We start from the raw sequence: 17,770 nt of genomic DNA on the forward strand, positions 1-17,770 counted from the left end.
GATTCAACCTCATTTTATGCACATGGTAGCCAAGCAGTCAGTGGAACTTTGGAAACCCCAAACGAGTCTATTAGATTTGCAAGCGTGGAGCTGACATGCAATACAAGTCTAGACATGCATACTTACTTCAAATAATAGAAGTACATGTGTGAGTAATATGGTGTAACCACATTAGATTTATTAAACGTACATCTGCTGTTCTTTCAATACTAGATTGGTACATTTCAATACGAATATGTAAATGTAAATCTAATAGACTGGGTTGAAATTGAAAACTGTGAACTATTTTCATCAGTCGATTTTTCACAATATGTTACCTTGACGACACCAGTGAATGACAGTCACTGGGACTGGTTGTCTTAAATATCCAATTGTGTGATGTCCCTGACTCATAAAATTTGAGAGCATTTGTCCCTTAAAGCTACAATGCGGAAATAAAGTGCACTGGTTGATTTAGACAACACTGTCTGTCGTTTGTAATATCACCAGTACTAATTGTATGTACTGTAGAATCATTAAAGTTTGTGCATTTTTTATGTAGCATAATTTTACAGCCTTAAGAATCAAAATCAAAACTATCGATAACAATGATGCTTCTCAGTAGAATCCAACCATCAAATTAAGATTTAGGAACACCAAATTTTCATGTGTTTTGAATTCCACGATTTTTGCTTGTGAAATTAAAAACATGCAACATGCATGTTAGACACAAATACATTTCATACGGGTCTACTGCACCAATAAGCAGTTTATAATCGTGAGTCTGAGGGACTAAGCACGGGAATAAGTCACTAATAAAGTCATAGATTTATATTAAATCCCAACCCTGCATGGAATGACATACTTTGAGATACAATGTGGAAAGAAGTGATGATAAAACTACATGTAAGGAATGTTGATCCTAAAACCAGCCATCCATGTGAAATTAAGGATGGTTAATGTACTGAAGATAAGACAGCACTCATTTCATACCCAATAGACACACTGTAACACAAATGTAAACAGCATTTACTCCATTATAAGTGCACATGAACCAAAAAATTGCAGTAACGCATGCTGAGCTCTAAAGTCAACTCCAGATACCATTCTCTAAATAGTCTTTGCTCTTTCCCATTTGAATTGTTGCCAAAAATTCAAATTTTCCACCAAAATGTAACAGCAATGACATTTTTTGTCTGTTTTGGTTCTAAATTAAAATTAAATTCAGTGAATATTACAGAAAATGAGAACAAATTTACCCACATTTATGCGGGAACAAAATTTGGTGTTCAAATAGTTAAAAATAAGACTTATTTTGACACATATACCCCTGCCAACTTACATATGCCAGAGAAACGGTTGATGGCATTAATTTTTTCTCTAAAATCTGAAAATAACTGAAGAATGTGCAACCGCATTATGTCCTTCCTTCTTACATGTACCAAATTTAAATAATATCTGTAAACAGGAGAACATTTGTAAAAACCAAAATGGCAAATCATGATTTAAAATAAGACGTACCAGTAAACTACCATGTGTGATGTCAATGCCAAGTTTGAATGTTAACAACATGTTTAATTGTTGATTTTTGGACAAAGATGGCTGTCAGTCGGTCATTAATCAATGTAACAAAAACAATTTAACATGTACATGTATAAACACATGACTTGGTACCAACATTGAACAAAATTATTATGTAGTTTTCTTGATTTATTCTCCAGATATCGATAAAATATAGGTAAGGCTTTTGAGAAATTTGAAAGAGCAACTAATATTCTTCAAGATGGTATTTTTTATAGATTTTATTTTTTATTCTGTACGTCTGTTTTTTCCAGTTTAAAAAATATGAGCTCGCTAAAAACTTCATTCCTTGTGTATTTCTTATATTGGATACCAGCCGATACCCCCCCTCCATAGAGACTGCGTACAGTTGATTATAGTTCCTGGGCTCCCTGTGCTCCCAACAGGGATTAAAATAATATAAACTGTTGTGACAGATTTTTCCAAATTTCACAAGTGAGAGAAAGTCATGAATATTGTAGCAGTGACTGCTAGTATTTCAGTGACGAGACTTTCACAAATTACGCACATCAAAAACTAAGCGGTTCACATCACGTTCTCGTCAACGACATCTGTTGTACTGATTGCTTTAAACAATGAGTAAAGCAGTCATTGGTTCATATAAAACGGACTGACAAGAACATCAGGCAATGTACAGATAATGTATCATGTATAGCATTAATGTTTAACATCAATATTAAACAGCAGGCAGTAAGGGACAAACCAAAAAAAAAAATAGTGAGGGCAAAAATAGCACAACTAGTGAGTGAGAAGTATTTCCATCAAACCACTATCCCCTCAATGGTTTATAAAACCCTTCAAAACACTCCCATCTATTCCCCAGAGGTTGATGAACCCATCCTAATTAGACAATCATATTAGAACCGACTGATTAGTAAGTAAGCACATTATCCTGGTTACAAATTATACCTCACATTATACCATACTGTGAATTAAATTACTGCTAATTTTATCTCATTCCAATGTATAATACTCTGAGAAGCAGAAACATGATACAACATGATTTACAAGTACCATTTAACTGATAGGTAAAGAACAGCTATGAAGATGCTAGGGATAGTTAACACCTTTTGTAAAGAAAGACAATGGGCCAACGATATGCAGAGATCACACCTGATTCACTTACGAGGACTATTTTGATTTCAAGCACAAACTACCAGCTTACATGTAGCTTGATCAGTTAAGTGAACAAGTTCCAAACATAGCTCATCAATCTGAAAATCATCGATTTGAATCCAGGGGTGTCTCTGCTCTAAAAGTGTCCCATTTTTAAATATTGTGCTGGATGTTGTACTCTCTAGGATTGTGTCATAAACAAAGCAACGAGTAAACTGGCACTTTCCTAGTAAATGCATAATTGTCCGTTATCAAAGTTTAGTGGACTATTAAGACAAAAAGTAATATTACATACAATAAATATTCATTGTATCAATTCCCAAACTGGGTATTACAGGGTAATAAATTATGTGCATACCTCAGTGAACATAAGATCAGAAGCATGGTATCCACCTTTCTATAATACATGATGCAATTATTGGTTTGTATGTGATAATGTGCACTTTTAACCCTTTGAGAGCGAGCTATTTTTTCCCACAAAACTCAGTGCAAATATTTTCACAGACAGTTTTAGATATTGCTTCTAGTTTTTAATCAATTTTTATCAACATTTTAAGTTAACGTTTATACATGTATCAAGAGTGTTTTGCAGAATTATCACTTCAGTGGAAATAGCGAAAATAAATTCCAAGCCAAAATATAGTATTTTCAGGTACTCCGGTGGCCTAAAACAATTACAACTTGACAAGGCACTCTTGACAATAAGAAGTTCCCAAGATGTCATTATCTCCAACCCAACCAAACCCATAGTAGAAAAAAAAAACAATAGTCAAGAAAATTCAAATACTTGAAATTCAGCAAAGCAACACATATGGTATCTAGTGTCAAGTATACCCCAGTATATGTACATGATGCTGACTAAAGCACTCTGATGCACACACAATGACAGAGCTTGTCAAATACACAAAATTGTGCAGTCAGAACTATTTATATGTACTCATAATGCACATTAACAACTCGACCACAGTGTGTTTCAATGCTATTATTACATTTCGAACATAATGTTATAACCTTGTATCCACTTTCACCCAGACATTCCGTTATTCACACCGATACATTTCAAAAATGCATACCAGCGAGTTATTGTTACAGAACAATTCAACACTTTCTAAAATCATTACGAAAATAATTGACTTAATGCCATGCAGCAATAATGATCAACAAAATTGCATTACTAGTTTTAAACTGGGCATACATGTATGCAATATGATGGTTCTTCCATCAACTATGAAGTGTTCCACAAAGAGCATGTGCGTCTCTTGCAAGACGCTTGCAGGGTATGCATCAAGAAGGGCATCAAGTTCCAAGCGAAATAATGAAATCTGCTGCGAAATCATCTCTATTTGCCCGCAATTTGTCATGAATGAAACTATGCATGCTAAAGAGGTTATTACACAACAACCTTGTGATATCGCTGGGATAGTAGTGTAATAACCCCTAAGCATTTACTACTAGTTTGCAGGATAATTTTGGCAGACAGACACAATTACGCATGTAATGTGATGCAAATAATGTGAAGTCTGAAAATCTGACAATGGTTGAAAAGAGCCTAGTGTGTTATACTAATCCTGGCTGTCAATCTATGATCGAAAATGTCTAGTCTGTGTCAATCTGGCTGTAATCAGTGTTCTCACAGCAACATGGCTAATTTACATAACACTAAAACATATTAACTACCTCTATTGTATTCAGTTTTATTTTTTCTACAAAATTATAAGTAGGAGACTATTACATAACAGTTTCTAAGCTTTGCTGACATGGCAGTCATGACCGCCTGTCTATAGTGGCGTTCACGTTAGAGATCTCAGTACGTGCAGAGACTCAGGACTGAGTCGGCACGTGTCGAAAAAAACTCGTTCTCTGTCCCAATATATGCTTGGGACCGAAACTTGGCACGTGTCGAGATTTGCTGCCTGAACGCCCGGCACGAGCCAAAATCACGCCCTCGGTGGTAAGAGAACATACGCTAATTCATACTACATGCTGCAGCAAGAAATGATGATGACAGGAATGAAGATATACTAGTATATGTACGGATGCTGTAGTAATGAATGAAATGAATGCAAACCGTTGCAGCAATGCATATTTATGCGCTGCTGCAACCGCCATTTTCTTGCAATGCTACATTGACGTGAAAAATAATTGTTTTTGAATCTTCTTTGCCGTTCATGTGCACGATGACTTGTAATAAAAACTATAACAACAAATGGATACAATTTCAGTATAGCAATTATTATCATATGCGTATTGTTTTCCATGTTTGGGCCAAATAACAGATCAACGAATGAGGGCGTGATTATGGCATGAGCTGAGTCGGTCCTAAGTGGGTCCCGAATAACGTGAACGCAATTGCTGTAATCCCTCTGCAAACACAAAGGATTAAAAATTTCGGCACGTGCCGAGATCCCGTAACGTGAACGTACTATATGTGATGACATGGCAGTCATGACCGCCTGTCTAAGTTTGTGTTGACATGGCAGTTATGACAGCCTGTCTAAATTTGTGATGACATGGCAGTCATGACCGCCTGTCTAAGTTTGTGTTGACATGGCAGTTATGACAGCCTGTCTAAATTTGTGATGACATGGCAGTCATGACCGCCTGTCTAAATTTGTGATGACATGGCAGTCATGACCGCCTGTCTAAATTTGTGATGACATGGCAGTCATGACCGCCTGTCTAAATTTGTGTTGACATGGCAGTTATGACAGCCTGTCTAAATTTGTGATGACATGGCAGTCATGACAGCCTGTCTAAATTTGTGATGACATGGCAGTCATGACCGCCTGTCTAAGTTTGTGATGACATGGCAGTCATGACAGCCTGTCTAAATTTGTGATGACATGGCAGTCATGACCGCCTGTCTAAGTTTGTGTTGACATGGCAGTTATGACAGCCTGTCTAAATTTGTGATGACATGGCAGTCATGACCGCCTGTCTAAGTTTGTGTTGACATGGCAGTTATGACAGCCTGTCTAAATTTGTGATGACATGGCAGTCATGACCGCCTGTCTAAATTTGTGATGACATGGCAGTCATGACCGCCTGTCTAAATTTGTGTTGACATGGCAGTTATGACCGCCTGTCTAAATTTGTGATGACATGGCAGTTATGACAGCCTGTCTAAATTTGTGATGACATGGCAGTCATGACAGCCTGTCTAAATTTGTGATGACATGGCAGTCATGACAGCCTGTCTAAATTTGTGATGACATGGCAGTCATGACAGCCTGTCTAAATTTGTGATGACATGGCAGTCATGACAGCCTCTCTAAGTTTGTGATGACATGGCAGTCATGACCGCCTGTCTAAATTTGTGATGACATGGCAGTCATGACCGCCTGTCTAAATTTGTGTTGACATGGCAGTTATGACCGCCTGTCTAAATTTGTGTTGACATGGCAGTTATGACAGCCTGTCTAAATTTGTGATGACATGGCAGTCATGACAGCCTGTCTAAATTTGTGATGACATGGCAGTCATGACAGCCTGTCTAAATTTGTGATGACATGGCAGTCATGACCGCCTGTCTAAGTTTGTGTTGACATGGCAGTTATGACAGCCTGTCTAAATTTGTGATGACATGGCAGTCATGACAGCCTGTCTAAATTTGTGATGACATGGCAGTCATGACCGCCTGTCTAAATTTGTGTTGACATGGCAGTTATGACAGCCTGTCTAAATTTGTGATGACATGGCAGTCATGACCGCCTGTCTAAGTTTGTGTTGACATGGCAGTTATGTCAGCCTCTCTAAGTTTGTGTTGACATGGCAGTCATGACAGCCTGTCTAAATTTGTGATGACATGGCAGTCATGACAGCCTGTCTAAATTTGTGTTGACATGGCAGTTATGACAGCCTGTCTAAATTTGTGATGACATGGCAGTCATGACAGCCTGTCTAAATTTGTGTTGACATGGCAGTTATGACAGCCTGTCTAAATTTGTGATGACATGGCAGTCATGACCGCCTGTCTAAATTTGTGATGACATGGCAGTCATGACAGCCTGTCTAAATTTGTGTTGACATGGCAGTTATGACCGCCTGTCTAAATTTGTGTTGACATGGCAGTTATGACAGCCTGTCTAAATTTGTGATGACATGGCAGTCATGACCGCCTGTCTAAATTTGTGATGACATGGCAGTCATGACAGCCTGTCTAAGTTTGTGTTGACATGGCAGTTATGACAGCCTGTCTAAATTTGTGTTGACATGGCAGTTATGACCGCCTGTCTAAATTTGTGATGACATGGCAGTCATGACAGCCTGTCTAAATTTGTGTTGACATGGCAGTTATGACCGCCTGTCTAAATTTGTGATGACATGGCAGTCATGACCGCCTGTCTAAGTTTGTGTTGACATGGCAGTTATGACAGCCTGTCTAAATTTGTGATGACATGGCAGTCATGACCGCCTGTCTAAGTTTGTGTTGACATGGCAGTTATGACAGCCTGTCTAAATTTGTGATGACATGGCAGTCATGACCGCCTGTCTAAGTTTGTGTTGACATGGCAGTTATGTCAGCCTCTCTAAGTTTGTGTTGACATGGCAGTTATGACAGCCTGTCTAAATTTGTGATGACATGGCAGTCATGACCGCCTGTCTAAGTTTGTGTTGACATGGCAGTTATGACAGCCTGTCTAAGTTTGTGATGACATGGCAGTCATGACCGCCTGTCTAAGCTTGTGTTGACATGGCAGTTATTACCAACACTGCATATTTTTACTACTGATCACCAGGACCACTCCATAGCAGCCACTCAACAATCCAGGAACAAATATAGCTATGCACATATTGTACAAGCGTGTGGATAAGTGCAATATTGCAGTACCTAGCAACAACTGAAAGCTGCGGCTGTTACTGAAACAATAACTGGGATATACAAGCATCGTTATATTTTAATGACTATTTAATGCAGCTGTACCAATCAAGTCCCATAGAAACCAACAAACTAACTACAATACAAGGCAATGTTCTGTAAACAAATTTACATAGGCATAATTTGTACATGATTAGCAGTTGTTTTGTTTATTTCACATCAAAATGACTTTTGTAAGGCAGGTGGTATATGAGCCCCATAAAACTTATGGAGAACACATGTGCAAAGATGTATATAGAGGATATCTCAAAAGTGAGCCTACAATGTCAAATTTAATAAATTTAGAACATATGAAATCACTTCACAAGTTTAATAAATCTATGGTTACCTCCTGTGACTAATAGAGTTGGGTTATTTTGGGAGCCACCCATCTATTTATGGTGCTTGGTCCAATAATTACCAATTTTGGAGTCAATTAATATGTAGCTTTTACACAAACTGTAAGAAATGGGCACTAGACATACAGACTTGTGGACACACTAAGGTTGCGGGAATTAGAAATTGCGCCTCAGTTTATGTGGCTTTCTACATGGAATAGAAGCACATCTCCGATAGAAGCACACATATGATTGATTATGATTGACCGTCAATACGCATTTCTGTTGTTTATATAAGCCTAACAACAGAGCAAATACATTGAAAGAAATTTGAAAGTATCAGAAATATTCGCAATAATATAATTCCTAAAAATCCTTCCAAAAGAAATAGCAAACCAATTATTACACTTCTTTAAATACACAAAATTATACTATGCTATATGGGATAAATAGAATTGTTGAACATCTGCTATTGAAAACCAAATCTAGCATAGAAACGGGAGTGCAATGATCACCTTTTATACACTGTTCTTTAATGAGGTATTCAAATAAGAGCTCTCTCTTTCAGCATAGAGATGAGCTAATTAGTAGAACAGTGATCATATTCATTAATTTAAATTTTTTTTTTTAGTTTTTCACAATTTAAACGAATATGATCTTCATGAGTATCAGTAGCATCAATAAAATGGTACACAGTCACCAAATCAGTGACTAGTAAACTTGTATTTGTTTCTGTGTACAGAAATATATTTTTGCTTTCAATGTTCCAGTTTTTTTCCTATTTGTTAAGTGGAAAGAATAAATTCCTTTAAAGGCCCATACCACTTTTCAAGATTAAGTATGACAAATGGAAAATACCGATTATCTTGCAGCCATGTTACAAAACATGGACCATCTATATATAACTACATGTATTGGCAAATAAAGTTATTTTTACACAAGAATTGAAGTCCATTTTTTACTATACATGTTTAGATTTTATGATGAAATATGCATGTTGTAGACAAAATTTAACATTCAAATGCCATTAACAGAAGTGCTCATAAATAACTTGTAATATGACCTAAATTAACTTACTTTCATTCAGTGATTGTGTTAGCATACCTATCACTGCCGCGACAGTGTTATTATCTATGTATTTAAATCAGTACGAGGCACAGAAACCAACTTACATGTATTACACCGGAAGATGACAAATAGGAACATAATTTGCATACAATTAGCATAAGAAAATTCAGTTGTTTGATCAAATTTGCATTTTCTAAAAAAACACACGATAGGTGGATGCCAAAAGAAGTATATAGGCAGGGCATCAAAACCCAAATCCCTTGTGTTAGATAGTACGTGCATACATCAGATTGACATAATTCAACTACAGTTTTGTATAGTGAATTACATAGCTGTATACACTTCAGCTGTCATGTGTTGAGTTGCACACAAAGGTCAGGAGACAACATTCCTCAATAGATATCTACTATAAATGTACAGTTATTATTTCAATGTTTTCATGGGCTCATTAATGAACCAATGAGTTCTAATTCTAAGTACTCAAAATTAAAACACTTTAATAATCAAGTCTTTTATAGAATAATTTGAGTTCCCATTTTATACTACATGTATCAATACATTCATGTACATTCCTTTTGAAGACAAAATAAAAAAACATCACCATTCACACCCTGGCTGTCGGGAACATATGTAAATAGGATGGCTTACAACATGTATTTGTACTCCTAAGTGTTTGTACATGTATGGCCCAAATTACACACTTAAGTGGTCTGAGAAAATTAAACGGAAACACATCGTTACATTAAAAAGGCTTCCTGTTTTAGAGTAGGTGAGACCATGCCAATGCTGTTAGGATTCTTGTTGAAGAATCTTGTCAGTGGTGGTGAAGGTATGTCTAATACTGCTAAAACTGCCCTGACTCCAGTAAAATTCTGGTCTGTGATTGACTTCTTTGACTAGCTTGGGGTTAGGACCAGTTTAAACAATCCGATTTATCAAATGAAACTACAACTGATTAATCTGATCACAAAATAGGTTTACATAATCAGATTTATGTCATTAGACTAATCTGACAAAATTGAACATGCTCACTATTCAAATCTGAACAGACATCACATTCTTCAGTTTAGATCAGATTCATCAGAAGCTAAAGTTGCATCTTTGCCAGCCAGGGTTCATTTATTCAGCTGTTGCCTCACTATTATATGTTGAATGAAATAAAACACAGTGGCACTTGCTCTGATGCGTTACCATGGTAAAATAAACACAAGTCACATGTTGTGACGTGTTTCCATGTCAGTTAAGCTATAAGGTTATATACATGTAAGTCTATCGGTTTAAATTTGTTTAAAAACCCATAACAGAAACCCTGTATTCTAAGAACCCCTGTGAGATGGAAACCAATACATCGCTCTGATTGGCTTGTACATGCTCTCAGAATGGTATAGTATTCGTGCTAGTTGATTTTTGTATATCAACCATGTTTAGGATCAAAATATCATAACTTTGCCAACAAAATTTACTATTATCGGATCTGCGATTTCTGGTAAAATATCAAAAATGTTCTAACTTGTATGATTTAGATACACAAAAGCTGCATATCATGCATGATTTTTGTGATCTAATATTAAATTTAATTTGCTTTTAATTTTTTTTAAAGAGTTTCATTATTATTAAATCCTTTTGATATGAGGAAACCAACCCATTCATGCATATTTTTTGCTTTTAATAAACACAACCCACAGACTCACTTGGTTGTACTGTATTGACTGTGCCTCATTTTCAGTTATAACATTTTTGGTGAATTTAACGAGTGAGATTGAGCAATAAATACATGTAGTTCATAAATATAGAAACTTATGTGTGCTGTATAACATCAATAACAGCATGTGTTATTTCAAGTATGCCTAATATTATGTGTTTTTTACTGCAAACATGCAATTTCAAAAACATTTTTTTTCATTAAATTGTTTTTCCCAATTTGGCCAATAATTGTGGATAAAACATTCAGTTTCATTCAAGTCTCATTGTAATTTTGTGTAATTTTGTTTAGGGTGGCAATAAATTTTAGTTTGGGGGATAGTTATTGGAACAACACATACTGTATGAGAAATATGAATGACAGTTTAAAGAAAGTTTTCAACAAATATAATAATAATATAATAAATTGTTTAACGTTTTTCTTCAGCCTGGAATTATGTATCATGTATCTGAAAATAGTTAGATGGTGTCCAGTAGAAAGAAAAGTCATCACTACTATTGCCTCCTGAGAATCTACATCTTCAAACACTGCATTCTTTGTCTTTGAAGTGTGTCAGTATTATAAAAAGCTCTATAATTCTGTTCTAATAGCTGAGACAAATTGCTGTAAATTTGATTGTCAAAATGAATATACTAAGACAAAGAAATATTTGATTAAATGAACTGTATGTCAAATACAGAGTACACATTTTTGAGTACAATTTTCCTCTTACAACGACGAGACATTTTTCCCTGTAATATATTTTCCCTTTCATCTTTGATGACATGAGCAAGGTTATAAAAAGCCACTAAAAAAATGAATAATGTCAATTTTTTAATACTAATTGACCAACAAGTTTCTTGCAAGACAGTTTTGAGATGTTAAGCTTTATCCTTGCTGTAGGAAAATGCCCTAGAACAGTAGTCAAATCATGCTATTTTTATAATAAATAATATTAATTTTCTTCAAACTGAGTATGATCACCCCAGATTTTTATTTCATGTTCTTTATCTATGCATTTTGTCTCCAAAAAGGACATACATGTACCATGATAAAAAGTGATGCATGTTCAGACATAAAAGTCTTGCTACGTCACATATCCGACAATGGAACTGTTTTTGCTCCCCCTAGAGCTTTTCCATTCATTTTACTTATAAGGATAAATTTGTCGTTATATTCCTAAAGACACGATCAAAGCAGATTTTATTCCCTCAATACTCTTTCAGAATGAAGACAATTTATTTTGTTTGAGTGTCACTTGTACTAATGTAATCAGCATGCTCAGTCGTACTTGCAGAGAATAAAACGTAGTCACAATATTTTTTATTATACTGTAAACTTTTTTTTATTCTTGCTGGAATTAATTTCCGTTGAAAAGATATTTTAGTTATTTTATGTGAGGTTTATTTTCACTGATTCTTGAAGAGTTTAATGTAAAACATAGAAAAAAAGTTTATTTTGTTTGAGTGTCACTTGTACTAACGTAATCAGCATGCTCAGTGGTACTTGCAGAGAATGAAATCTAGTCACAATATTTTTTATTATACTGTAAATTTTTTTTTTTTATTTTAGCTGAAAAGATATTTTTGTTATTTTATGTGAGGTTTATTTTCACTGATTCTTAATGTAAAACATAGAAAAAAAGTTTTTTTCACCGGATTTTATTTTTATTGTTTGATCACTTCAGCAAAAATTAATGTAGTGTAAAAATAGTGTATTTAAGACCACAACTTGACTATCCATACTCCTACACCACTTATGAATATTAATTGCACACCACAAATGTAGACCTCAATCCAAATAAAATACAAGCAATACCTAGATGTATGCAGTGGGACACAGGGAGAAATCACATCATATACTGTAAAACATGTCTTTTTAGCCAACATGTCATTTTAGCTAATTTAGCTGACCTGTAATTTCGCTTATTCAAGATGTTGCTAATTTAGAATAAAGTATATTCTCACAATGAGACTGTTGGCATTTTAGCTAAATTAAGATTTTGTTAATTCATGCATTGAGTCACTGGCATGTAGCTATTTCAGTGTATTTTACAGTATTCTATTCAAGTTTTAGACTATGGGAATATTGAAACAGTAGAGGGGGAGGGGGAGGGGGAGGGTAAGTGAAATAAATGGATAGTTGATGAGAAAATGACGACACACATCTGTCAGCTGAAATCTTAGAGTACATACCTATTATAGGTGATAAGTACTATCACGCTGAACTCCTAATAAAAGTTCAATCTCTACATGTTGTGTGAGGTTATGCATTACAAACTATAGCTGAGGTCCTACAAGGTTAATACAGTTTATCGTTTATTTATCAAGACATACAGAATAGAATAACACCGGTAAAATCAAGAAAAATTGATAATAAAATTTCGGATAAGAAATTAATTTGAATTGCTAAATTTTGCTTATTTCCTGATAGTTTTGGTCGATTTCCTCGATAATTGAATTCATAGTGTTTATTTTTTGCTCATAAAGTCTGTTCTCTATCAGCCACATTTCCTCTTTCATTTGTCTGCAATATTCACATACTGGTAATCTCTGTTTAACTTGTTTTTTTGGGTACATTGCACACATCAGCCCGGTTCTGAATTGAGCATTTGCTTTGATAAATTGATAATACACTATGTAATGTTCCAGTGATAGTCTTATTATGTACAAATTGGATTCAGACTTCACTTTCTAAGGCGAGTGATCACTCCATTTGCCTATCATTTGCCCAAATTAAGACCCAAAAGAGCTACCGGTAATTATCACACTCCCAAACCATACTATTTTGTATTTTGCACAGCTCCTCTCATCAATCACATTACTGCATCCTGAAAAGCCATTTTTAGCACACCATCCATTTTTAAAAGCCATTTGTGCTTTCTTTTTCATTGTTATTGTTCTACTCCATCTACCCGTGTACTACAAATATTTTGAGATAAAACCCATTCAGAATTTTATAATTCTTTGTACTTGCTGTATTTGTAGACTAAAATTTGATAGGGGACCATGTGTGTATTTATGCCTGGAAAATATCAACAATCAGTGAAATACATAGTTAAAAGTCAGACAACATGAAACATTGACAGACGTTTAATGTATTACAAGTGTTTATATAAACTATCAATTCAAAACTGACATCTCACTAATGGATGTCACTCTCACCATAAAACACTAGCAAAATCAATTCTAGTTCTATTTAAATACTAAACTTCATAAGCAATATGGTTATTTTTATATTGCGTGGGAAATTTCACAGCAATCTTATCTTCAATACAGCAAATCCTGTCTCTATTTTCATTTTCTCATGACTTAAATTACAAAGAGATTAAATAAATCAGCACAAAGACATTTCTAATCTGAATTCTACCATGGCAGATATGGTTTTGAAATCTCAAAAACAATAATATGAAAATGATTGATATAAAACAGTTGCACAAAAATTGAAGACCACAGCTGATTTATAGCGGTACAATAAAGATACAATCTTACTTGAAAAAAAGATATTCTGTCAATCTGCCTACAAAACAACCTAACCAACACGAAATGGACAAAATGGTTACATGTAGAGTCTATTTGTAAGCAATCTAAGTGTTATTAATAAATTTATACAGAGGCCATCAGTTCAAAGTTGAACATCATACAGTCACTTGCAGTTTTCCTAATAATTAACATACATTGTAGCATTCAATACACAGTAAATAACACAAATATGTAGAGAACAGGAAAAGCTATCAATGACAAAATCAGCTGTTTGGAATTCACATTTCTGTCTGTGAAATGTTTATAAAACCTATGAACTAAAAACTGACTAATGGTTTTCACTCTCACCATAAAACAAATTTTAAAATAATTCCGGTTATATTTAAATACTGAACTTGATACATGTAAGCAATATGGTTATTTTTAGATAAATTATCAATTCTTTGAGCCTGAAATTTGTAATGTCAGTCCTTATAGAATAGAAAAACATTAGCTGAATGAATGAATGAACATTGTACATAGGCACACACTGGAAGCATTGAATTATACCCAATAGCAATCAATATTATGAAGTGTTTTTGAATGGCATTAGATGAAACATACCCGGACATGTTACAGGTCTCTGAGTTTGGAATACCTCAATAATTATTTAATTTCTTGCTCTGCATGTGTGCTTGATGAATGCAGTGATTGTATTTCACTCACTAATTACTAGTTGACAGCAAGTGAATGAACCATTCAATATTTTATACAAACTAGGTCAAGGACCTGTCACATGACCACAAATTACACTCACCATGGTAAATAGGTTTCTTGATAATGAGACAAATTAATTAATTGTTTACAATCTTTTGGGATCATATCCTCTATTTGACATGGTAGAAAGGATCTCATTGCAAGTAGTCAGATAATAAAAGCACATATATCTATTTACAGCATTGCTAGTGGAGTACAGAGTTCAGTTTGATGCATTTAAAAATACATTGATTGCAGTGGACAGCTGACGATTCAATGGTTATATTTAATATAAACATATGTAACTCAACCAACGGATATATGATTGAATTTTGTATAGCACTTCAAAGTTGTAATATCTCCCATGAGAGCCACAACAATAACAAGTTATCCTCAAGAATCTGTCTTATTTGCATAACTGGTTTATTATTACAGATACTGTATTTGCTCTATTAGAGGCGCATCTCTAAGAGAAGAGCACATAAACCAAAAATTGCATCTATGCTTGATTATTGAAATACAGCTTTTATGAACGGTAGCAGCAACTGTAAGCACACGAGTTATGTTACTCATAATGTTCTATAAACATGTCATAGTTACATATACAACAAGTGTAAAATTCATTGGTTGTCTACTTAAGATTTGAACACAGGTTACTAATGACTGTAGCGTTTTAAAAAGCTTATGCGAAATTCAAGTGTGCTCGCTATTAACCATGACAATGCTTTAGGAAAATTAATTGCCACATAATGTGATGAAAAATATTAATTTATTTTTTGGCGAAAAATAACAATGTTATCATTATTTTTAATGTCTATGATGATTTTTTTTGCACCACTGGCTGTGACTGGCATAATATTGATAAGTAATATCAATTCAAGATAAAATATCAATAATGAATGAATAATATTATAGAAACTCACTAAATTAAAAAATCTGATTCATATCAATAACAATATACGATTTTTTCAGCCCAACATGTAATCGAGCAAAAAGTTGAAAATATGAGAAAATATTTTCACCACATTCTGATGGAATAAACAAATACCCGGTATAAAATGAACATTTTGCAATCAAACATTTTTTTAAATCAAATCGTTGACTGGTGACCCATTTTTTTTCTTTTTACACACAAGTATGAAAAAGATGACTATAATCTTCAATGAAACTTTTAAACTAGCGGTCATGTATTTATGAAAGAAGATTCTTATTGGCAACTTATTGGGTCAGAAGATACTTTTTGCTGAACTCGAGACCATCCTGCATTTAAAAATCAACAAATGAGATTGAAGAAAATAGATTCCAGACTTCCAGAATTTGCAGAAAATCTTGTTTTATCCTACTTCAATAATTCCACAAAAAAAGATATAATTCACACTCAGAGTTCAACATTATAAAAACTGAGCTATGCTTGAATCTCCAGATTCATGATTCATCTTGTAAAAATACAAAAACCCAAAAGTTATGGGTACTTGAAACGAATAAAAATATTACAAAAATACTTTAAATAGGCATTGCCTGTCTGTCAATAGTCATTTGAGAGGCCCCAACATCACACTATTTATAATATCAAATAGATTACCACTATCTACTGTCTGACTAATTATCTGTGATGGGCAAAAAGAAAAAGAATTATCGTATCATGGGTGACATTGGGGGAGAGAAATTTATCAACTAAAAAAAAATTGTCTACACTAGTTCCTGTTTGATTGCTATTGATGTTATGGGGGGGGGGGGGGGTTACTAACAACACACATGCTGTTGGGTTGCTTAGCATTCCAAGATATGCATCAATGGGTTAGACATAAAACATTCCACACACATATTGATGGTGTATCATAATAAAAACAATTCATTCCCCACAGTGCCAATGTACTCAATGGAATACTCATTCCAATATGGCACTATGGGAAATTATCACAGCTTTGAAAATAATCTGTCAAATTTATTTGCTGGTTTACTAATTGTTCTCTCAATTAAGTTTCCATGACACAGAAATATTCAAGACGTTTTAATTTCATTTATTGGATTTGTTTAAAAGGTTTGTTTTCAAGTTAATTTAGCCTATTCGCTACAGGTATTCTTTATTTTCATTTTGAAACATATCCCTTCTTCGTCGTCAATAAAATATGACAGTAATTTATTCATATAACACTCCCATTCCGTTTAGTTATCTCATACAAATCGAAAGGCATTTGTATGTAGCTGGACTAGTGAATATGACACAAACCACATGGCCGACAGTAAACATGATTAGAATTCTGAATGCTATAAAAATAATTCTGAATAATGAAATGAAGGGTATGATTCAAATCTGAATTAATAGATCTGTATTCGTTAATTAACAGATTGTTTAAAAGAATAAATGCATGTTATGTTGTTGATTGGAGATTAGTCATTTTAACCATACTGCCAGTGGTTATAATTTGGCAAACTGACGGGTGATCGACAAACTAGCTAATATACCGAGCGTTCGTAGTTTTGTGTCACCAAAATATACTTTTACATTCAATATCGGCATCGAACAACGGCTAGTAAACGACATAATACGGGTAACACGACAAAGCATCTGTATTATAGTTGCACAAAATTACGCGGAAAAAGTCCAAGGTTGGATGAGCCGCACGAAGCAGTAAAACTAACCGAACGTAAACAAGCCGCCGAATTCTTTGCATAGTAAACTGAAGGGCTAGGAAGACCACACAGTTCAGTGGACAACGACAACAAAAACACGAACTCTGCCCAGAAATCGGAAAAGCTTTAGTGACTATGGACTGGTACCAAATTCTTACAATCACATAATGTCCCACAATCAAGGATCTAGTATAAGTGCACTCAAAGCACCGCTGAAAGCGTTAAATATACAAGAAAAGGGAAACTTCACTGACCTGCACACTCTCACGATCAACTCTCTGGTGCGGGCTGTGAAAAT

General features: G+C 34.6%; 1 protein-coding gene across 1 annotated transcript in view; it reads right to left on the bottom strand.

Moving 5' to 3' along the window:
* Positions 1 to 17,770, bottom strand: part of LOC100375957 (delta-sarcoglycan-like) — a 43,639-nt gene extending 25,869 nt beyond the window's left edge. Inside the window, exon 1 of the mRNA XM_085497658.1 lies at positions 17,727 to 17,770. The gene's annotated coding sequence lies outside the window, so the exon portion shown is untranslated. The remainder of the gene's footprint in view (positions 1 to 17,726) is intronic.

The sequence above is a fragment of the Saccoglossus kowalevskii genome, chromosome 4 (assembly GCF_978046115.1).
Source record: "Saccoglossus kowalevskii chromosome 4, keSacKowa6.1, whole genome shotgun sequence".
Lineage (NCBI taxonomy): Eukaryota > Metazoa > Hemichordata > Enteropneusta > Harrimaniidae > Saccoglossus > Saccoglossus kowalevskii.